This window comes from Schistocerca piceifrons, chromosome 2 (assembly GCF_021461385.2).
Source record: "Schistocerca piceifrons isolate TAMUIC-IGC-003096 chromosome 2, iqSchPice1.1, whole genome shotgun sequence".
In the NCBI taxonomy this organism is placed as follows: Eukaryota; Metazoa; Arthropoda; class Insecta; order Orthoptera; family Acrididae; genus Schistocerca; species Schistocerca piceifrons.
The window spans coordinates 273,748,343-273,772,320 of NC_060139.1; positions in this window are offsets into that span (position 1 = coordinate 273,748,343).

Sequence of the window (23,978 nt, forward strand, 5' to 3'; positions counted from 1 at the left end):
TATTTTTTGTATTTCGTGTTTTTACAACACATCTTAGTTAAGAAAACCAAATGTTGGTTTTAATGTGTTTGTTAAAATATAGGTTATGTAGAAGAAAAGGGATTTGCAATTTGGTGATGTTGATTTAATATTTACAAGGTAAAAAGTAGGATTACGAATTTAATATTTTTGTAAAAGCCAATGAATAATTGAGATCTTCTGTAAAGTTATAATGTGTAAGTTCTGATTTATATATATATATATATATATATATATATATATGTGTGTGTGTGTGTGTGTGTAAAGTTATGAGAAGGGTGCTGTTAAGTGTAAGATAAATTAAAAAGTTATTATAAGGGATAAAACTCTCTTGGATTATAATCGCCATAGAAGCTAAGCTAAGGTTAAGAATTGAACATAAGAATTGAAAAATAGGAGGATAATTTTAAATAAAGGTTTCCTCAACTTCAATACATCTCCATCATCATTTAACGTAAGTATTGATGTAAAAAAAAACGGTCTCAAATTATAAAATTATGAGTGCTATAAGTTTATAAAGAATCTACAAGTTGTTTGAATTTTAAATTAATTATTGAGAACCATAGAATGAAAAGAAAAGGTTTCATATTATTTAAATAATTGTATTAAATCAGAAAACCAGGGAAAACATATAAAATACTGGAAAAACATCACTTTAGTGCTCATATCAGTAGTATATAGTAAGTCAAGTGCGGTGGAAAAATAACAAAAAAGAGACTGAAAGAACAACTGTTTGTTTATTCCACATTAAAATAGAGATTTGGTCAATCTAAAGATATAACAATTGCTACATTTAGCGGTTGAGAACAATTTTGCACTGACTTCAATCTATTTCTCAACCATTGATTGACCCAGCACAAAATTGAACACGGAAGGAGGCAGCTTGAATGACTATCAATTTAGCACCTTACATGAGATTTTATACATTGTAGATGAATAAGTCACCTGACATACTTTAGCGATAATGAGCAGATTAGCCAATCAAAATCTACAATAACTAATGCAAAGGGATGACGATTCGACAGTGTTAACACACCAAACCCAAATCCTGTATGTCAATGAGCAAGAGGTGATAAAAGATGCTGGAAGAAACGTTTTAGTTAGGGGGAAGACGCGAGTTGTGCCGTTACGGCCTGAGTACAATGGAACGCTTCTAAAATGGGTTGGTGACCCACAGCGAGAGGGACAACGGACGCGTCGGGCGATATAGCGGGTAGGGGAGTGGGGAGCAGGCAGCGGTGCAGCGTTGCTTGCTACAGAGGAATTCTGTAGAAAACTGCGTCGGGAAATTTTCAGATAGATACAAACAGACCAGAGAAGTAGCTGATAATGTGAAACGCTCGGGGTATGATTGTGATGTACGCATGCAGCTTTTGGCGTCAGGAGCGGCAACAAAATGCCTGATTGGCTGAAATAAGCTCGGAAGGAGAAAAAGGGGAGATGTAGCGATGCAGTTTCAAGTTAGGCCCTTTGTGATTGGCAGGGGTAATTTCCGCAAGATGAAAGAAATGCTCCCATTGGTCTGAAAAAGCTGTGATGCGAAGCACGAAAGGACACGGGTGGGAACAGTTTGTTACGAAAGACACGAGATAAAAAACTTTGAGGTCTCTCCCCAGAAACAGCATCAAGTGTAGAACAGGGCGCATCAAGCTCCGTACGACGCCAAAAGAGGAATTTTGCATGAACACTGCGTTCACTTTCGCTGACATTCAGCTAGAAATTAGCTGAAGAGTCGTTGACCTCCGATAGCAGAGTAAGGAAACAGCCACGTAGTTAATTGTTCTTGTGAGAACTGAGAGAACATTGAAGTGTACATGGTGTACCATCGACGCTCGTGTATATCGCTATATTTTCCTTACTAGGGATGAGCGCACGTTTCCTCATGTAAGAAGAAACATAGGACGGTTTCAGCTGATAAAATAAGTAAAGATTTTTATTAGCATTTTATTGGATTTTCAGAGGGCAGGAGCAGCCATGCAATCGACCGCACATCGCAGCTAAAAGGTAAACGTCGTTGGCAGAAGCATAAACTTGTTGATTTACCAGCTTGCGTCCGTTATGAACTCGAGCATCCTTGAGTAATCTTGCGCTCATCTTGTCACAAAAACTAACCATCCTCAATAGACTTGATTGTCATCCTAAATAGTACCGAACTTAGAACTGGTATTGGATGATTTGTCGTAATATTGGCCAACTTCATTATGCATAAGTAAGAAAAATCTTGTAGAGAACCTTCTACTTAAATTAGATACTGTTGTGTTCAGTGCTATTTCTGTTAAACAGGACAAAATGCGTTAGCTTGACAACCGTCCTAAAATTGTCATGTCACAATCTATGTAAATTCTTGTACTTCTTTGGCATTAATTCTGAAATTAAACAAATCGTGTTCAGCTAAACACTGATGAGCTCTGTCGTAGAATTAGGGTCCACTCCTAACTGCAGTCATTTATTCTAGTGACGCTAACTCACTCACAGGGTGTTTTTGATGATGTCTGACGAACGTGAAAAGTACCGGATTGTCAGAGATTTCCACAAATTTTAAAAAATCTTTTGCATCCGATGGTCACAAATCGCTTAAATTTTAGGAAACTGTGTTTCCGTTGGGTTCGGCAAATGCGTACGGATGTGCACAATGCGAAGCGACTTGGCGGTGCTTTGACATTTCTTACCTGATATAGTGATGAGGGAGATGAAGCCCTTAACAGAATTGTGACTGATAATGAAGCTTGTGTTTGTCATGTCACTCCAAAATAACAGTCGTTAGAGTGAAGGTACTCACGATTCCAGAAAAAAGAAAAATTCAAAACATCGTTGCCAGCACAAAAAATCCTGTGCACTGTGTTGTAGGAATGACGAGGCATTCTCCTTGTTGAGTTCTTTCACAGAGGCGAAACTGTAAATGTGTTTCCATACTGCGAAACATTGAGAAAACTTCGGCGCGCAGTTCAAAACAAATGGCGTGGAATGCCCATTCAACACTGTGTTGCTTCATGGCAACGTCAGGCCCACTCTGCTGGTGTCAGTCAAAACGCTATTCTTCAATTCGGCTGGGAGCAGTTTGATCACCCGCGTACAAGCCTGAATTCTCATCTTCTGAGTACCGCTCGTTCTTGAAATTGAAGCATTATTTTGGAGGAAGACACTTAGGCATGCCGACCCAAAAACCGGTGTTCAGCAGCTGCTGTCCATCTATGTGGTGGGCGTCTTTCTATGATCAGGCAAAGAAAAGTTGGAGTCTGGCTATGACAAAAATGTCTGAGTAATGACGGCATCTGTTTAGAAAAATAGTTAAGAAATGTTCTTCCTTGTAAAAATAAATTTTGATTTGAAGAAATGAGTCTATGAATTCTTTTCCAGACCAGTACTTACTTTTCTGACATGCTGCCCAGCAGCACAATACTCTCTCCATAAACATGACGAGATGTTTACATAGGGTGAGATGTCTGGAGAACATGACGTCCAAGGCAACGCATGAACATCCTCTGTTTCAAGGTGAGTAAGGAAAGCATGCTGAATTCACTGTTCTCACTGAAAGGTAATGTCACGGAGAACTCTAATATGCGAACCAAGGTCGATGGTGGTGCATATCTAATGGCACCCAACACCGTCACACCAAGTGCTGAACCCGTATGATGATGACAAATACCGTACGGTGACTTTCGTTCTACCCAGAGTCCTGACAGTCCAGTGCGTCCATGCCGAATGCTCAACCACAATTCATCTGAAAATGCGACGTGGTGCAACTGCTACGTCCAGTATGATGGTTGGGTGCACAACCAAAGGCGCACCTCTATCTCGGTGCCCCGTGAAGGGAAGTCGCAGAGTGGTGGCCGTGCTGACAGTCCGTGGTGCTCCATACGTCGTCGCACTAACCATGAGCACTATCCGATCAAAACTATCAGCACAGACCTACCTGTTGCAGAACTGACCAGTACAAAAGATGGCGGGGAGTACTGTGTTGTCAACTGATAAGCAGCAATAGCCGAATCAGTCAGGAGACCTCAGTGAGGTCAAACATTGAAAGTCACTTGAGCAACAAATTCATGAGCGACATTTCAATGCTATCTGAGGGGGCCCTAAGTCGGGTGTTGACGATTTACTTTATTTTACTTCTCCGGGGCTCGTTTGTGTAATTGTGGTCTTCAGTCCGAAACCTGGTTTGATGCAGCTCACCATACTACTTTCCTGTGCAATCCCCTTCATCTCCGAATAATACTTACACACTTCCCTCCAATACTAAAATCGTGTTCTTTCTTTTAGTGAAATTGTGCCACAAATTTCCTCTCTCCCTGTTCTGTTCAGTATCTCCTCGGTAGTTACGTAATCTTACCCATCTAATCTTCAACATTCTTCTGTAACACCACATTTCCAAAGATTCCATTCTCTTCTTGTCTAAACTGGTTATCTTCCATTTTTCACTTCCATACATGGCTAACTCCAGACAAATACTTTCAGAAAGAACTTCGTAACACTTAAGCCTGTCTTCGATATTTATAAATTTCTCTTTTTCAGAAATGATTTTCTTATCATTGCCAGTCTATATTTTTTTCCCTCCCTACCTCGGCCATCATTAGTTATTTTCCTGCCCAAATAACAAAACATATCTACTACTTTAAATGTATCGTTTCCCAATCTAATTCCTTCAGCATAACCTAATTTAATTCGACTGCACTCCAGTATTTTTGTTTTGCTTTTGTTGACGTTCGTCTTACATCCTTCTTTCAAGGCACTGTCGATTCAGTTCAGCTGCACTTTCAAGTCCTCTGCTGCCTCTGACATAATTACAAAGTCATCGACATAATTTAAAGTTTTCATTTCTTCTCCCTGAACTTTAATTCCGATTCCAAATTTTCCTTGGTTTCATTTACTATTTGCCTGATGTAAAGACTGATAATATAGAGGATACGCTACAACCATGTCTCACTCCCTTCTCAACTACTGTTTCCCCATCACGCCCCTCGACGCTTATTATTGCTGTCCGATTTTTGTACTATTTGTCAATAGCCTTTCGCTCCCTATATTTCATCCCCTCTATCTTCAGAGATACGAAGGTAGGCAACGCTGTCAAAAGCCTTCTCTAGCACTACAAATGATATACACGTAGGTTTGCTTTTCCTTAACCGATGTTCTAGGAAGAGTCATAGGGAAAGTATTGCCTCCCGTGTTTCTACATTTTACCACAATCTGAGCTATTCTTCCCCTAGGTCGGCATCTGTCATTTTTCCACTCTTCTGTAAAGAATTAGTGCTAGTATTTTGCAATCGTACCTTATTAACCTGTAATTTTGCCATCTGTCAGCACTTCCTTTCCTTGCAATTCTAATTATTACAGTCTTCCTGAAGACTAAGGGTATTTCCCCTGTCTCATACACCTTGATCCGCAGATGGAAGACTTTTGTCATGGCTGGCTCTCCCAAGGGTATCACTAGTTCTTGTGGAAGTTCGAGGCCTTGTTTCGACTTAAATCTTTCAGTCCGCTGTCAAATTGTTCTCGCAGTGTCATAGCTCCTGTCTCACCTTCATGTACATTCTCTTGAACGCTATAATACTGCCTCCAAGTTCATCTCCCTTGCATAGATCCTCTTTATACCCTTTCCACATTTCAGTTTTCCCGTCACTGCTTAATACTGGTTTTCGATCTTAGCACTTGATGTTCATACAGGTGCTTCTCTTTTTTCACCAAATTGTCTTTAATTTTCCCGTAGGCCGTATCTGTCTTTCCCCTCGTGAAATATGCTTCTTGTCCTCTAGCAATTTCTGCTTAGCTATACTCTACTTTCCGTCGATCTTATATTCAGACGTTTGTATTTCCGTTCCATTTGCTGCATTTTTGTATTTTTTCCTTTCATCAGCTGAATTCAATGTCTGCCGTAATGTCTAAGAATTTCGGTTAGGCCTTATCTTTATACACATCCGATCCTATTCTGCATTCACTATTTCATCTTTTAAAGCTACACATTTAGCTTCTACTGCATTCCTTTCCCCTACTCTAGTCAGTCATTCAGTGATGCTCCCTAGGAAACTCCCAACAACCTTTCCCTCTTTCAGTTTCTCCAGATCCCATGCCCTTAATATCCTTCGTCTTTGCAAATAAAAAAGTCAATAAAATAGATAAAAATACAAAACAGTAATACAATATGATTTTCTGTAAGACGGGCCGTAACATGATGTACAGAGGACGTGATGTTATATGGAAAAGGTTTTCATGATTAGCGTGTGTTCCCCTTATCAAGCTTAAGTAGACGATAAATGCTGAGGGATATGAACACATTTTACGGCGTTGTGGATGTCGTGCAGCAGAGGATCAGTTCGGAGAACATGATTATATCCGCATGGCAGTGCACCCTAACTCCAAGCAGCGTCACACAATGGTTGATGGGCCACGACAATTATAAAATGGACTAGCCTACCCAGAGTCCCGACGTGAACACAATCGAAGACCTTACCGATGAGGGATAGAGTCGACTTTGCTCCAGACCACATCGCCTGTCATTACTACCTTCTCTGGATTCTGCTCTCTCCATAGACACTGAGACATTGAAAGTGTGTTCAGCTGAGTTAAAGCAGTCATAAAGGCAAAGAGTCGTCATATCCCACATCACTGTTCACCGGTAGTTTTCAAATACTTTTAATAATATTGTTTATATATTTTTCTTGCTGTAAAAAGCACTTTTACTCACTCAAATCACGAGACGCCAAACAAACACTGTGTCTATCCCCTCGGGCGGAAGTCGCGTGGGACCGTTGGTATCCCCATCCATACGATATTCGCATGACACTCGTGGAATCTCGACCAACTCGATTATAAACCGGAGACTCGATAGGCCGTGATCTTTCAGCTCTGAAATTCTGACTAGTACTGGCAGAACGTTTTTCTTCCTACGCGACGTATTAATATGATCTTCTCTCAAACAATCAACATTAAAGTGCGACATATGAATGAGAAACCAGCTGCGCAGTTTTTCCTGATACATAGATGACGTTATTCCTACTTGCTTTGTGCGCTTGCACTGGAATATAAATCTGGTGCCAGTTTGACGTTTGCTGCGTGTCCCTTTCGTGGTGTTGCAACATCACCAGCCAGCCATGCAGGAGAGAGGTGTGCAGCAGGAATCAGTTGGGGTAGGCTGGCTGCGACGCTGCACTGTCGGCGGCTGACCGCAGTGTGCGCTACGGGCGGCGGGTGACTCCTAATCAAAGGGGCCACAACACAGGCGATGCGAGGCGGCGCCTCCTGCCCGTGTGAAGTCACGCGACAGCGGTCTCAGGACGACCCGGCACAAAGCCCCGCTCCGCTGGCTGGTCGAGAGCTGCGGCGCTGTCTAACTACGGCACTCCCTATACTCTGGTACAGCAAGATTTGCCTAATGGCAACCCCGAAGCGTAACCGTACTAGCGACTAAACTCAGAGACTAGGTTTTGGCTCTCAACTACTAGCATATACGAGGCGAACAGAAGTCTATTGAAACAAGAAGTTTACTGTTAGAAATCACTGTTTATTTACAACGAATTTCGAACGCGTAAACCTCCACAATCAGGTAGATTTACGTGTGTTCGTATGATGTACGTGAGTGGGAGGTAACTTGTGGAAATATTTAGTGGAGAAATATTTTAGAACATGCTTTTTGGGAGCTTTTTTACAAAAATTTATCACATATGTAGAGCCGAACATAAAACAGCTAAAATAGGATACTTCCACTAGACTTGCCACAGGTTACCCCAAAATCGTAACACAACATACACATTTGTCACAGTACAAATGTGTAAAACCTTTGAAAAGTGTGGTGGATATGTATACATAGTTGTTTCGTTCGATATCAATAACAATCGCGGTAAAGCCTAAAATGTTCGCATTTAAAGTGAACAGAAGTATTCAAATCTACGGATGTGCAGCTTTAAATGTTGAGACAATCGATATAATAGACGGAATCATCGATTACTTTGTGATTAAGTGGACGCTTTCTCGTGTGTTGTAAACACGTACACAGTACACACGTAATAAGAAAATGTGTGTATTATGCAACATGTGATTTCCTAACAACGTTACGTTACCGTACCATGAAAGTATTTAAACGCGCTCTATGTTACAACAGTAAACATAGGAAGTGATGGAAATAATGACGTTTGTACGTTCAGAACTCCTCATTCGAGTCTGCTGTCGTACGGTACTGAAGCAAGTTCAGCTACGAGTGGCCACAGTCCACATCGCACGGAAAGGAAAAGGAGCGATACTAGAGGAGACAACGATCGTTTTGCATGGGCATGAACAGAATAATATATGCAAGAAATTGGAGAAGCTACACACAGTAATCCGTCTACTTTGGGACGTGTCATCCATGTCTATAAAACGATGAACACAATAGTAAATCAGGATCGGATATCCGCCAAAACTTACTTCTAGAGGTAAACGACAAACGAAATGTTGAAGCAAAATTCAAGAATAACAGCAACAGACATTAGAGAAAATCTTGAAGAAAATCTGGGGAAGGTGGTTGTTAGCATTTTGAATAGCCTGAGTATGAGTTCAGTTCCAAAATTCCATGAAGGAAACCCCATGTAAGTAAAGTAAATAAGAACAAGCGTTTCGTGTCTGACAATGAGTACGTGACGAAGAAAAATGAGTTGTGGCATCGTGTGTTACTGCTAGATGAAAAGCAGTTCCGTGTATATCGAAGTTAACTGAATTTTCCGTCAGTTCTTCGTAGAACAACGTTATAATAAATAAACGGCGCTAGTCTGTTTTTGTGGTTGGAGGTTGCAGGGATCTGACTCCACATTTGCTGATAGTGAGGGCCACAACAACTATCAGCGAGAGTTTCATTTCCTTCACTTAACAAACAAAGGCTAAAAATTCAAGCTGTTGGAAGCCCTGAAAATTGGCAAACATGTAGTTCACAGTTCATATCTAATATCAGATGGCCAGACACAGCTTAATACTTCCCCTCTTTTAACTTCATATAATCCTCTCAGTTTTTCATTACTTCCCATACTGTCTCTTCCTTCGTATTCCACCGTTTTTCCTGTATTCATTTTCTTTTATTTTAGTGAAATTGCTTATGTAATCCATACAGTCTGTAGTTACGTCTGTTAACTTTTTCTTTTAACTGGCACTGTATTACTTTCCATATTTAATACCTCTTGAAGCTGTCTCGTTAAGCACTGCTTTCATTTTACTTACTTCATTTATTTAATGCAAACTTTTATATAGGCACAGTTTCTGAGTTTAGAATGTTTTTCACTGTTTTTCCCTTTAGATTTGTGTATTGTTCACCTTTTTACCCTTGGAAATGCAGTACGAACACACTCTAAACGACGTCATTTGCTGTATATTCCCTGACATCTTCCATTTTCCTGCATTAATTCATTTCTGGTTTATCTTCCTGATATTGCTTAAGTTCTTCATATGTTGTGTAGTTACAGTGATAATTCTTTCTTTTAATTGGTTTGTGTATCACTCTCCATGTTTTATACCTCTTGGAGTAGCGTTCTGAAGTACTAATTTTTTCATTTTATTGGTTTTGTTTATTAATATAAACTGTTACGTAGGTATGCTTTTCCAGTTAGGTGTTACTTTTTTACCTTTTTATTCCCTTTATATTTATTTTTTGTTCAACTTCTTACTTTTTGCATAGCATTACCACCACACTGTCAAGGATTTCTTTTGCTGTGCTTCAATGTAGATGTAGAATTTCTTTTCTGGTGTCGTTCACTAACATTGTAACTTCTTTGACGACAGTAGTCAGTAAATGTCTGATGATGGCCTTGTAATCCAAAAACTGGTTAACACAATAAGTTAATATTGTAGAACAAAAGCAAACTAGCGTATTTTATTTAGTATACCGAAGTGATGGGCGATTAAAGGCTAAAGAGTGCTGAGTGGGTTCTTATAAACGTGGACAGTACGTTCAAAGACGGGGATGTATGGGTTTAAGTGCTGTGAGTTAGCCATTATTGATGTCAATATGAACAAGTATGTTTGAAAGAATATACAGGGTGTTTATAAGTGAATATTGGGGTTTTAACACTTTACAATATTTATCACATTAAACATACCGCTATAAATGATATGTCAAATGAAAGAGCAACTCAAACAGTTGTCTTTGGCACCAGTGTGCATGCGCAACGCGCTGTGTTTCCACCGCAAGCCGTTAACAGCGGTACCAGCGAAGTTGGCGATTAGTGAACAGAAAGCGTTTTGTGTTTTGCAGTTTGCAAAGACCGAATCTGTAGTTGCTGTGCAACGTGTGTTCCAACTGAAGTTCAGTTGTGATGCTCCAAGTGATAATAACATTCGTAGATGGTATCATCAGTTTGAAGATAACAGCGACCTTTGTAAAGGGAAGAGCACAAGACGACCAAGAGCCAGTGAAGAGACTGTTGAGCGAGTGAGAGAGTCGTTTACTCGTAACCAAATGAAATCAGTCTGGAAGGCTAGTCGTGAATTACAAGTTCCCGTGGTGATTGTCTCGAAAGTTTTAAGAAAACACGTACAACTACATCCTTACCATTTACAGTTATTACAGGCTCTAAAGCCGATAGAAAATGGATTATTTGTCAACTTCGCAAACGAAATGTTGTTTCATGACGATGAAGATTTTCTGCATCATGTTGTCTTCAGCGACGAATCGACCTTTCACCTTAGTGGACATGTTAAAACTCACAATGTTCGCATCTGGGGCACAGAAAATCCTCACAAGGTGGTACAAGTGCAAGGAGATTCACCTAAAGTGTTTTTTTTTTGCCGTATTCCGGCAGAAAGTTTATGGGCCTTTCTTTTTTGGTGAACCTACTGTAACTGGCACTTCTTACCTTGATACACTACAGCAATGGCTATTCCCTCAGTTGGAAGAAGATGAGCCAGAGAACTTCATTTTCCAGCAAGAAGGTGCGCCATCTCACTGGCATAGCAAAGTATGGAATTGGTTATGAATCATCTACAACACGCCACATACACTCAGAACAGCTCTGTCACCCGACTGAGCAATTGGTTGAACCTCACTGTACCCAAGCACTGGACAGGCCGCAAGGGGCCCAGTGACAGGGCTTGCTTTGCATGGCCTCCACGTTCACCCGACCTCGCACCGTGCGATTTTTTCCTTTGGGGCTTCACCAAGAATTGTGTGTACATGCCTCCGCTACCAGAAGACCTCCCTGAATTAAGAAACCGGACTGAAGCAGCTGTTGCTACAATGACTGAAGACACACTTGTCAACGTTTGGGAAGAACTCGGCTATAGACTTGATGTGTGCCATCTGAGAAATGGTTCTCACATTGAACATCTATAAGGTTCTTGGTAAAACTGTTTGAGTTGCTCATTCATTTGACATATCATTTATAACTCTAAGTTTAATATAATAAATATTATAAAGCGTTAAAACCCCGATATTCATTTATAAACACCCTGTACTTCAGGAAAATCTCCACTGATGCGCTCAAGAACTAGACCTTGCAAATCATTTTCATTTCCCACAAGGCAACGATCCTAAGCATGCATTTGGAGTTACTTGGTTATGGATCATCTGCAACACGCCACATACACTTAGAACAGCTCTGTCACGCGACTGAAACGCAACCGTCATCTGGAGAGACTTGGGAAAAACGATCAGGAAACACATCACATGTGAAACAAGAGTGAAAGACACTATTCTGCATCATTTAACTCTGTAGCTGGAGAGTTAAATAGACAACGAATAGAAATTTTAATTTTGCACAAAATATCGTAACTTGCGGGAATAACCCGCTTTGTTCCTTAACTCCAAGTCCGTGTCAAATTCGAATCTCTCAAGTGCGACAATATTGTCCGCACTAGCAAAGAGGTATTCGTAAATTAAAAGGCAGGTGGGTTCTGAATAGTTACAACTCGTAGGGATTCCAGCGAGACAACCGCAATGGTGGCTAGACGTCATGCAATCCGTTTAGTCGCTTTCATGTAATCAGACTCACCCGCACTTCCACTGCACAATCTGCCAATAATGTACCAAGGATATTATTGGTACATACGTCTTAAGAAATCGCAGCTGAGAGGAGGAAAGGTGAAGAGGGAAGTGGTAAGTGAAGCATCTCAGACAAAAGAAGGATGTCGTTTCACAATGAGAACATTTTTTACACTGGTTATTTCAAACTTTACATGCTATGAGCTCATGTGGAATGACTTTTCTTCATCAAAAACTAATTTACAGTCAGACTATTGTATCTGTTCTAAAATAATTTTATTAAAACAAAAAAAAAATGGTAGAAAATTACGAATATGTCGTTATAAAGACTGGACCAATGTTGACTCAGGCTTAAATAACAAGCAAGTACATTCAGTGCGAAGATGTATGGCGACAGTTACAGGAAATGTATGATAACCGAGCACAGAGGGCTACTTTTTATTTATTTTAATACCTACGTCCTGCTGTCGGGAAAACGTTCATCAGTTTTAGTTACGAAAGTGTATTTATGTTTACCCAAGAAAATAAATGTGACATGAAACACGAAGTACAGGTTTGTTAAAAACATAGAAGAGATTTATTTATTATACTGTATATGTTTTGGTAATTAATTGTTCTCCTTTTGCAGCATACAGTTGAGATTTGAATTTCTATCCGCCCCTGTACGTATCTCTAATTTTGGACGAAAGGTAACAGGACCTAGTAGGTGTGGTGTTTCTCACTATTGTGTTTGCCACTACTTACGCAGATTTACCAGTCCCTGAAGTCCAGGTCGGTAACGCTGGCCCGTACTGTGGTACTCGACTCAGAGTTGCCAGTTTCACTCTTGCTGTTGCACGAAATTTTCACTGACGCTATTTGGCTGGCACTGGAGGGAAATGTGGTTATTACCGTACTTTTCAGCAGAGCCCTACATTAAGTTAAGGGCATGTGGCGCCACTATTGCTAATTCGTCTTCTGACGGGATCGTTAAGCTCGATCGCCCGTTGCCGGCCGCGGTGGTCTAGCGGTTCTAGGCGCTCAGTCCGGAACCGCGCGACTGCTACGGTCGCAGGTTCGAATCCTGCCTCGGGCAGGGATGTGTGTGATGTCCTTAAGTTAGTTAGGTTTAAGTAGTTCTAAGTTCTAGGGGACTGCTGACCACAGATGTTAAGTCCCATAGTGCTCAGAGCCATTTCAACCATTTTTTAGATCGCCCGTTTGTGCTATTCAAGAGCACTAGACTCCTGTGGCGGTACCGGGTTTCACAGATCTCGCTTCTCACACAACGTAAACATGGCACCATAATTTATCCCACACACATACATATACATTATAGTTAACTACTGCTGTTTATTAATTCGTTTTAGTCAAGTTCTTCTTACTTTTTATAGTGGTTGGTATTTAGTTCAATAGACAACATAATGACGTCCCCAGTGGAAAGGGCATTTTCAGTGCAGAGAAATAACAGCCTTCCCTATTAGGCTTCTGAACAGCCCGACGGGGGTACCGCCAGCCTTTTTACGACTCAGTTCTACGAGTTTTTATGGTAGATTTATTCATTCCACATACACACTGTTCTCATCTCTATTACCACTTCCCCCGCCGTATCTCATTAACCGTCTCTTTTCAAGTAAATGTAAATCATGAGTGTGCGTATATGTATGTGTATGTGTATATGTGTGTGAGGGAGAGAGTGAGAGAGAGAGAGAGAGAGAGAGAGAGAGAGAGAGAGACAGAGAGAGACAGAGAGAGAAAGAGGCTGAGATGCTAAATAGTTTTGAATCGTTGTTGTGACGAAATCTCATACCCAATTTCTTTTTCGAAAGACGAAAGATAACGAGGTTGGTGTGCCGTCTTTGTTAGTTACAGAACAGGACTGATCGCCAAATCGGTGTACTTGAGATCACGTCACAAGTTTCATTGTCTTTAACACCGGCATGATATCGGGTCCAAGGAAGTAAGTACTCAAAAAGTTCGACTGGTCTAAAGCAAACGAGTACGATAAATAATCGAAGTATCCTGCCAGCATGCCACGTAAGTTTTCGTTCCTGTCCCATTTATAGGGTATCGCTTATCTTAGTGCAAAAGACCTTCTGTCACTGCGCTGTGTTGCAGTTCTAATGCTCACATCGTATCCTACTGCTCAGTAACAGATGAGAAAAAGGACTTATTTTGTACGTTACGACCGAAATCTTATCTCTGGGTGGTTTAAGGTGAAAGTCCGGCGTACCATACGCAAATAATACCTCAAATATCGGCGCTCAAAATGTTGGAGACTAGATGCGTCGTGATCACAGACCTCCAGTCTGTATTGGCACCATAACTAGCACCTAATATGACTCTGACATCCACAGACTGACGTATGGCCCACACAGCTAGCTACTAAATCACTTAAAAGGCAGTGAGGTAGATCTGCCGTGTCAGTTAGAGAACACGATGCAGGACGTTGTTCGAGAGTCTCCGAAACCTGAATCCGCCATGTCTGATTTGCGGTTAATTTTGTGGACTAATTCAAATGTGCCTTCTCGATAGAGATGATTCTACAGTCGATAATTCTCCATCTAAACGCCATTAAGAAATACACGTAATTCCAAGTTTCGCATGCGCTCTTTTGTTGCATCAAGAAGGCACCTTCCAACAGGAATGGGATTTGAGTTGTAGTTTGTAGGCGGGATATCTGTATTTCAAATCGGTCTGTCTGATTGTGAAAAACATGAGAAATATTAACAGTTTTCATCACCATACATATAAGAAATGTTCTTCGTTTCACGCCAACATGTTTTGGTTGACTTCTGAGACTGTTCAGAGATGCTTGACCGTGAAAGTTTGATAAAGATCTTACACTGCAATAATGTAGAAATTGTGATAATCGGATTTCAATATTTAGGAAGGTAATCTTTTTCTCTATTAAGAGAATGATTAACCGTAGTCCACAAACAATGCTCAGTCATTTGGTCAATCAATCCGGCTCCCGTCTTTTAATATACGGCCCCTGTGAACAGAAATAACACATTGAATTCAGGAATCATTATTTCATACAGGTAGTGTGATCTGATTGTAAGAAACGAGACACAGTTGAGGAATTAATCCTCTGGTTAAGAATTCATAAGCAAGATTACAGGGATTTTACACTTTGGCTATGCAGATATCCGACAGAGGAAGACAAGTGAATAAGTAAGTGGTAAAAGAGAATGAATTTCTCACAAAACAACATAAAGTGTGTATATATAACCTCTCAGGGTTATAACTTGAAAAATATACAATGGTATTGAAAGGTTTCGCATAGAAAAAAATTAATACTGTGTCTAATTTTAGCTTTAGATTTAAAATGAAACGTTATATTATCCAAAACAAACTACCACAATCAATGAGCGAACCCCTTTTTTAAGAAAATAGTGTATTAATAGTAATATTAGACTATTTCAGCATGAAACGGATATACAGTACATCACGTAGCACACAAAAGTGCCTTTTGTTGTCGGCACTTTGTGTAAATTTCATGCTCCGTTGTTGTACTAATTAGAATTTCTTTTTCTTTAGTGCCTGGACCTACAGCATTATCACTGTCATCGTCTTCTCCCTCTTCTTCTTCTCCTTCTTCTTCTTCTGCTTCTCCTTCATCATCCTCACTGTCGTCATCTTGGCTGCTTTACTGCCTTACTGTGTTTGTGTCATAATTTTCTCGACACTCTCTTTTAGGTTTTTCTCAGTTCAGCATGTAATATATAAGAACAAGGTCTCTTACCTTCTTCCCAGTTTCAGAGGATGGCTCCTCAACATTATCAGTGCCAATGAGTATAAAATAAAAGTACACTAACTTAGGAAACTGATCAGGCACAGCTATGTCGTCCACCTTAGATAACACATTTGTTGCCCATGCTGCACACTGTAGATATTGCGCCCGTTATATAAAGGCAAGGACACCGAATTCAGAGTCGGAAGCCACCAGCGGCAGCCAGGAAGGCTGAAACTGCAACAATAGAATCCTTATTTCTATTTCATATTTTTTTATTTACTTTTTCTTATATTTGCATATATACTGATACATAGTTCGCATACTTTTGTGTATATATAGCGTTTTCAGTCGGCAGCTGTGCCTGCGATTTATAGTCTGTAGCCCGGATATACTCTTACTTTTCACCGCTTAAGTAATGCGGACTAAGTTCTATCAATCACGTCCGGGTATTTTTCTTGGTTATGGGACATTAGTTTTGACCTGGTTGTAGCAACAAGGCTAGTGAAATATGGTGTCTTGATTTTCCACAAATCAAAGACAGACTCTTTCCACACGTTTCCCATCATAGTCCTTTCCTCAGAAGTTCCTGTAGGGCAGGCTGTCGATAAGTTTACATTCTCGATTTGTAGTTTCCGACAGATGTATTCTGTGAAGCTCTTCTTTCATTGGTATTGTTTCACTAATTGTTTTCCATCAAATTGATCGTATATCGGTGCGTAACACTTTTTCGTAGACGTTCTTCCATATTATATTCCAACCCTTAGAGGGATAGTCTACTTCCATACGTTTGAGTCTTCCGCTGTTGTCCAATAGCCGGTGTGGTTCGACGGTGACCGATCTCGCAGTGTGTTCGCTTTCTCATTTAAGTTCTTAATTTTCAGGAGAAACATTCTTATGTGGTCCGCCTTCTTGTGTATTTCCTTGAGATGCGTTGGTATTTGGGTAATGTCTGTCTTACATGTTTATAGCCTCACTTAGCACACCTTCCGGGTTGTGCACGTTTATGCTTCTGCACGTTTGTGCAGGTGTCGTGTCCAAGAGGATTCAACAGAATTAGCGACTTCGCATGATAAGTCTGATGTGTCCTAATCGTTGTGACAAGTTATTTTTATTCTGTACAGTAACTCTTCGCAGAAGTCTAGAGCACTGCTCTGTAACGCACTATTTACTGCGATATACAAGTGCAGATGGGCTTATTTTCGATAGGCAGTGGTTCACAAATGTAACCTACATAATGAAAGTCGTGTTGCAAAATCCACCAAGAGTTGTGGTTCTCTTTATTCCACCACCTGTTTCTTTATACAGGGTCACCATCAGATTATAGTACCTTGGCGTAGCCGAATTACTGTGAGAGGTATCGGGTACTTCCGTCCTACACGGAGCATGGAGAACATAAAAAGCATACAGTCAAAGAGGGCATTTCTCGACAAGAGATATCTTCTGGTGTCAAACATCGCTCTTAAGTAGAGGAAGAATTTACTGATAAGGTCCGTGTGGAGCACAGCAGTGTGTGGCAGTAAGTCATGGCCTGCGGGACAACCGAAACAAATGAAAGTCGAAAGATTTGAGGTGTGGTGCTATAGAAGAATGTTGACAGTTAGGTGGACTGATAAGATGTGGACTGAGGTTTTCTAGAGAATCAACGAAGAAAGGAGTATATGGAAGACACAGAAAACAATCCAGGAAAATAAGGTGGTTAAAATAATCACTAAATTGCAGGCATATAAAATAGATTCATTAGAAATGTACATACAAGATTTTTCAAGAGAATTACCAAACCAAACTTGCCATGAGATGTGTAGAGAAACCAATGCACATGTGGCATTCTCAGCATTTGTTAAGAAACGTTGAAAGGACATTTCTAAAAAAATCCCATTTCATTATCAATGTCTCACAAAAATGAATGGATAACAATAGGTGATAGGAGATACTCCCAAACCCTTACGAATTGAGCTCCAAGAGAAAAACCATAATGAGCCACAGTTCTTCATTTATGTCATAGGTGCGAAAAGATTTGTAGGAAGGTACTGATGGCTCTAAAAAGTCATTTAATGGCAAATTAATGTACAATAGAGAGAATAAAAGAAAAGCAGTGTGGGATGTCATTAAACAGAAACAGGTACCGGTAAACTTAATCATAAAGACATACAGATACGGTAAAGAGATAAAGTAGTAAATGATCCCCATTACCAACCAAAACTATGTGAATGTGCAGTTTTCAAGTATTGCAGGGAAACTGTAACAAAAATTCGCAAAAGCAAGTATTACACATGCAAATCAGTACACTGATGTAACTACCAACCACCAACCATGAACTCACTGAAACTGTATAAGACTTAAAAATAAAAAATAAAATCATTCGGTTTAGTTGAAGCACCAATGTGTGCGCTGAAAAAATGCGTACACAGCATAAAAACTTCCATAACAAACATAATAAATGAATCATGCACATCAGCGAAATATCCAGGGACCTGAAATTAGGTAAGAGTCGAGCCGCGTATGAGGGAAAATAATGCAGAAGACTTAGAAAAATGAATAGGACCGATTATGAAAAGAAGTGTTGATTAACAGCTTGAATAAATACAACTTTCTATGTGAAATATGGTACTTGATGCTCTTGACAAAGAGGAGTGAGGCACTGACCTTTTTTTACATCTGTCTAAGAATTTTGATGCTGTCGATTACAGGATTCTAGTAAATCGTTAGGATTAGCTATAGCTAATGACTAGATCTTATCTTACCCACCAGATACGGTACAAGGAGTGAATTTCAGTTTGGAGAGGAGCTTACAGTGAATAGTTATATACAGTTAGGACATCTACAGATTGTTTAACAAGCACAATATTTTCAGGAATTATTACTGATTCTCAGATGAAGTGTTCAAATGGCTCTGAGCACTATGGGACTTAACATCTATGGTCATCAGTCCCCTAGAACTTAGAACTACTTAAACCTAACTAACCTAAGGACAGCACACAACACTCAGCCATCACGAGGCAGAGAAAATCCCTGACCCCGCCGGGAATCGAACCCGGGAACCCGGGCGTGGGAAGCGAGAACGCTACCGCACGACCACGAGATGCGGGCAGATGAAGTGTTGTCAACACACAAAGGTACATGGGTACATAATGTCATTAACGTGTTATGCTTTCCAACTGATCTGTTATCAGTGCGTAACAGCCAATGTCTTTCAGTTACATGCTATTGAAATTTTCTTTACAATGGAATTATGTTCTGGGGAACAAATCCACAAAATACGAACACAGATTTCAAGCTACAAAAAGGGCGATAACAATAAAAGAAAAACTAGTCTTGTTCATTGTAAACACTGTATATGATCATGACGCTGGAGATTTTAGGTACACTACGTGAATACATTTGACAGTCAGTTCCACACATTCGAAATATCATGGTTGCTGCACAAACAGATCTGTGTATGACCAGACAGCACAAACGGATCTCTCTATGACCATGGGACAAGGCATATACAGAACATGCATCCACGAGCGAAGATTAAACGTAGAACTCAAAACCGTACTTACTGTCAAGAATTAAAATTGTACTATAAATTTCCCAAGGAGATTAAAAAGATTACTGTAACGAACTAGTTTAAATGCCAGTGAAAAGTATCTGATAAGTAATACAGTCCTTGTTGTCAATGAATACTTAGATGGGACAACGTAGAGGATTGGTAAAAAAAGTGACATAAATAAATAATAATAACCTCAAAAAAACATTTTTCATTTCATATGAAGCTTTCACACTACGCTTTCCTTTCATTTTTTTTTCTTTTCTCGAAAACGTAGCTCCAAAACTTAGGCAATGTAGAACAACTTATCCACTTTCTGAACTCTACATTTAATTCATTATAGATGATGATGTTTGCTGTTTGGGGCGCTCAACTGCGTGTTTATCAGCTCCCTCAAAAATTCCCAACCGTTGCTCAGTCCAACCTCGCCACTTTCATGAATGAGGATGAAATGATGAGGATAACACAAGCACCCAGTCATCTCGAGCTCATTATAGAGGGATGCTGACTCAGTTGTTCAGGCTACCAAATGGGACGTTCCTGTCACAAAGTGGATGCCAAACATCGTCGCTATAGTTCTGATGTGAGCTGATAGTGCTTAGTGTTAGATCATGAAACAGCGTGTGTAAAGCGTGCATAGTGTGAGCAGTGACTGGGAGTGAGAAATTAATGCTCACTGTTGCACTAGCGTTTCACATCAATGATTTATTTGCAGAGCTGTACTGTACGCTAGTAATTAACCGAATGAGGTTGTACTGCTTTAAACAGAGTGGTCTCTTATTCGGGTAGGTGAAGGCTCCTGGATTTACTTAGATGCCCTGATTAGGTTTTTCGTGGTTTACCTAAGTTACATCAGGCAAATTGTTGGATTGTTCCCGCTAGATAGTTGCCACTATAAAGCCACACTGACTGTGTGCCCTTCATTGTCAAATTAGACCTGTAAGTACAGGGTGTTCAAAATTAAAGCTCCAGTTTCAAAACGCTGTAGGAAGAGAACATCAGGTTTCAACGGCATGTTAATGACGCAGGGTGAACTTCACGAAATGAGAAAAATAAATAAAATTATACCAATAGATGGCGCTATGATTTCAATACTGTTCATTGTTTATGGTTACACAAGTTAGGCAGTCAACAGTTGTGGCGCTGTTAGTTAGGTAAGCGTTTCCAATAGGGGATGGGAGAAATCGGTTTTTAATAGTCCTGAGGCCAAAACTGCATGAAAAGCAGACTGCCGAAGACATGTTAAATATGCTTTCCACGGTTTTCTGCCAAATGTTAAAATAGAGAAGCATGTTCCACGACAGATTGGGGAATCTCGTGGTTCACATTTCGGAGTGCGTTGCGCAATATGTGCATTCAATGTAGCTGCGTTCGTAACTGGAGCACTCAACACATCTTTCAGATAACCCCACAGCGAGAAATCACACGGATTGAAATCAGGCGATCTGGACGGCCCGGCTGTGGGATATGCCGGCTGATAGTAGAGGGACAAGGCCGGCGTCACCCCACTCTCCGTTGTTGCCAAATTTATTCAAGATGGCGGCGATGACGACATCCAATATGGTAGCATGTAGATTTTGGCAACAGTTCATGACGTCATCGAATATGGCGGCTTTTTGTGGGAAAATAGGCCAATTGTCCTACCTCCACAAACCTAACCCCCATACCTCCCCCCAAAAATGGCGGGAAATTTGAATTTTGGCGGGAAAATAGGCCTATTGTGCTATGTTCACTAACCTAACCTCAAGAAAAAATGGCGGGAAGTTTGAATTTTGGCGGGAAAATAGACCAATTGTGCTACGTCCACTAACCTATGTCTCCAGAAGAAAAAAATGGTGGGAAGTTTGAATTCTGACAGGATAATACATGCAAAGACTGTACTTGTCTTTATTATTATTGATTATCATTTATTAACATTCATTATCATTTATTATTATTTATATCATGCACGTGTGTATGCAATCCAACTGTGTTAGTTCATACCCTTGCCACCAGAGAGCACCACCGTGACGTCATTAAAGATGGTTGATTTTGGTGGGAAGAAAGCCAATTGTGTTACCTCCACTGAACTACCATTACCATTCTCCTGCACATTCAGTCCTTGCTGAGCTGTCGTTGCCATGTGTTCGATCATAGAGATGGATGTGGGTGATAGAGCAGCCTTCAATAACTTCATTTTATGTAGACATTCGAGGGAGGACTGTAGCCACAGTTCACTACATGAGGTGTGGAAACGTATGATAATGGAGGAGTGTTGGAGCAATAAGTACAAGAATTCTGTTCAGTAGATTTCGGCAATGCAGAGGGATGGAGCCAGGATGCATTCCGTAACCAACATATGCTCATGTGCATGCGCAAACTGCAGGCTTATTTACCATCAAACATTCACTCTTCCAAAACACAAGAGCCGTTCAGTTGACGCCAATTCGCTTCGGCGTAAGCATATTCGTATACAATGTATATACCATTGAAGCCCATCCTGCAGAATGTGTTCAATCGATGAGTTATTGGTGTTTGACTGCGATGAGTTTAACAACAGTGTAGTTTGCAAGCATACAGCCGAGGACTGCCCCCATAACCTCCTACATGCTGAATGGAAACGAGCATTAATCCTGGAAGATATGAATAAGAACAAGAACACTGTCCTCCAAATAAATTCCCTATAGCGAAATGCTTTAAAAATCCATTACCCATCTCATGGAAACGTCTGCTACTGTTGAAACTGTCTACCTTTTCTAAAGCCCACATATAAGCTCCCAGCCCACAAGAGACGCGACCTCCGATCCAGCAGAGTGACGAACTGATGTAGTTCAAGAGTTCTCCGCTAGAGGGCACTTCGATAGGTCACGTGTTCACCTCATTCAACCAATAGCAGCACAGCATCATGATGACATAGTAGGCTTCTATATAAGGAGCACCCAGCACCTCCTCCATCTCTGTTCCAGTGGGTCAAGATGAAGCGTCAGTCACCACCACAGCACAATAGGTGGAGGAGCAAGCAGCACCAGAAAAGTAAGTCCCCAAATTATTATTATTGCTATTATTATTATTTCTCTACCAACAACACATCATTTCTTATGGATATTCGTCTTGGTCCTCCAGCAGCTCCACCCATGACGCCGGCATCAGCAGGTCCCAGCATGTCCCAGTCCACGCACGTGAAGGCCTCGAACTCGTCCACACAGGATCCTGTAGCTCAGCTTCTCAGTGTGCTGGAGCAGGATAGCCAGATGTTAATCTCAGTGCCAGAGGCTGCGCTTGACGGGCTTTAACAGTACTGGGCTCCTTCATATGCACCGTCCACTGATCATTTTCTCACAAGGGACATCCCACCATCAGTGCAAGAACAGCGGGCTAACAGCGCTGGTGTGGATGTCGTGGATGAGAAGATACCGACCCCCACTGCACCTCATCCTTTACTATTCCCCTCAAGATATGTGTTAACAGTCAGTGGTTCAAAACGTATCCATGTAGGACTTGAAGTTTCACAATACGGTAGCCTCTCAACTGTGTTAGTGCTGGAAAATGTGCTCAAAAATATTAAAGTGAATTTTTCTAACTAGGAGTGGGATGAACTGTGTCATTTAAAAACACAAATCAATAATCATGTGACTACCAAATATTATCCATCCCACTCCTACCAGGACATGTACTGTGGCAGTCTAACTGTGAGTATTCTATCAATGTATGATGATGCTACACTAAAAATTAAAAGTGCTGATGGTTATAGAATTTTCATGCGTCACCCCACTGTTGATAAGTTGTTCAATTTAAACATGGCTCTAACTAGTACGATAGAGAGACTAAATAGATGGTGCCCATATGATCAGGCATCATTAACTGGCTTCACACATGTAACATCCACATAGATGATATAGAACATTGTTTTAATATGTGTATAACACCAGTGCCCAAGTCTTGTGCTATTCCTCGAACAAGTGTTGAAAATGTCGAACTCAAATTTACTGATGGAATAACGGACTATTGCAATTCACCCATAATGTTAAATGATATACTTGCTGAATTTCAAGCGTACAAGAAGCAGATATTTTCCAAATACTGTACTTCTTCTGCACCGCTTAAAAAGAATGTACTGATTTTTTCTGATGCTGATCATATTTGTAAATATTTTAATAAATAAATGTATTATTTTATAATATTAAATTTGTCATTGCGTGTTTTTTTATTTGTCCAGACAAAATATCACCTACGTTAATCCATATGACTGCCTTCCCTTTAAATATACCACCTCGAGTTCATTCTATTGTGTAGCCGTTGTAGCTCAGTTGGTGAGGTGCCTGCGCTATAGTGACTACACACAAACACATATTTTAATCATATAGAAGCGTATTCCACACCTTGACCTACAACAGTTGGTGTCATGGCGGGCTGGGTGAAACACCCTCGCCTCAAGGGCTTTGTTGTAGGTGACTCGTCCTGTGATGATGACCAAGACCAGAAGACCAACAAGAAAGGACCACTCCTTCCTGACAGCATATGAGCTATAATTGTTGGTCCATCCAGCTGTGGTAAGACAAAATGTCCTCATGGCTCTGGTTACGCACATAGACGGAGTCCGCTTCGAGCACCTTTTTGTCTTCTCCAAAACACTCTTTCAGCCCAAGTACCGGTTACTGAAGAAAATATTAGATGGAGTAGACGGTGTAACGTACAGAGCCTTCAGTGAAAGCGACGACGTCCCCCCACCTGAAGAGGTAAAGCCTAACACTGCCTTCATATTTGACGATGTCGCTGTTGAAAGGCAAGATCAAATCCGCAAA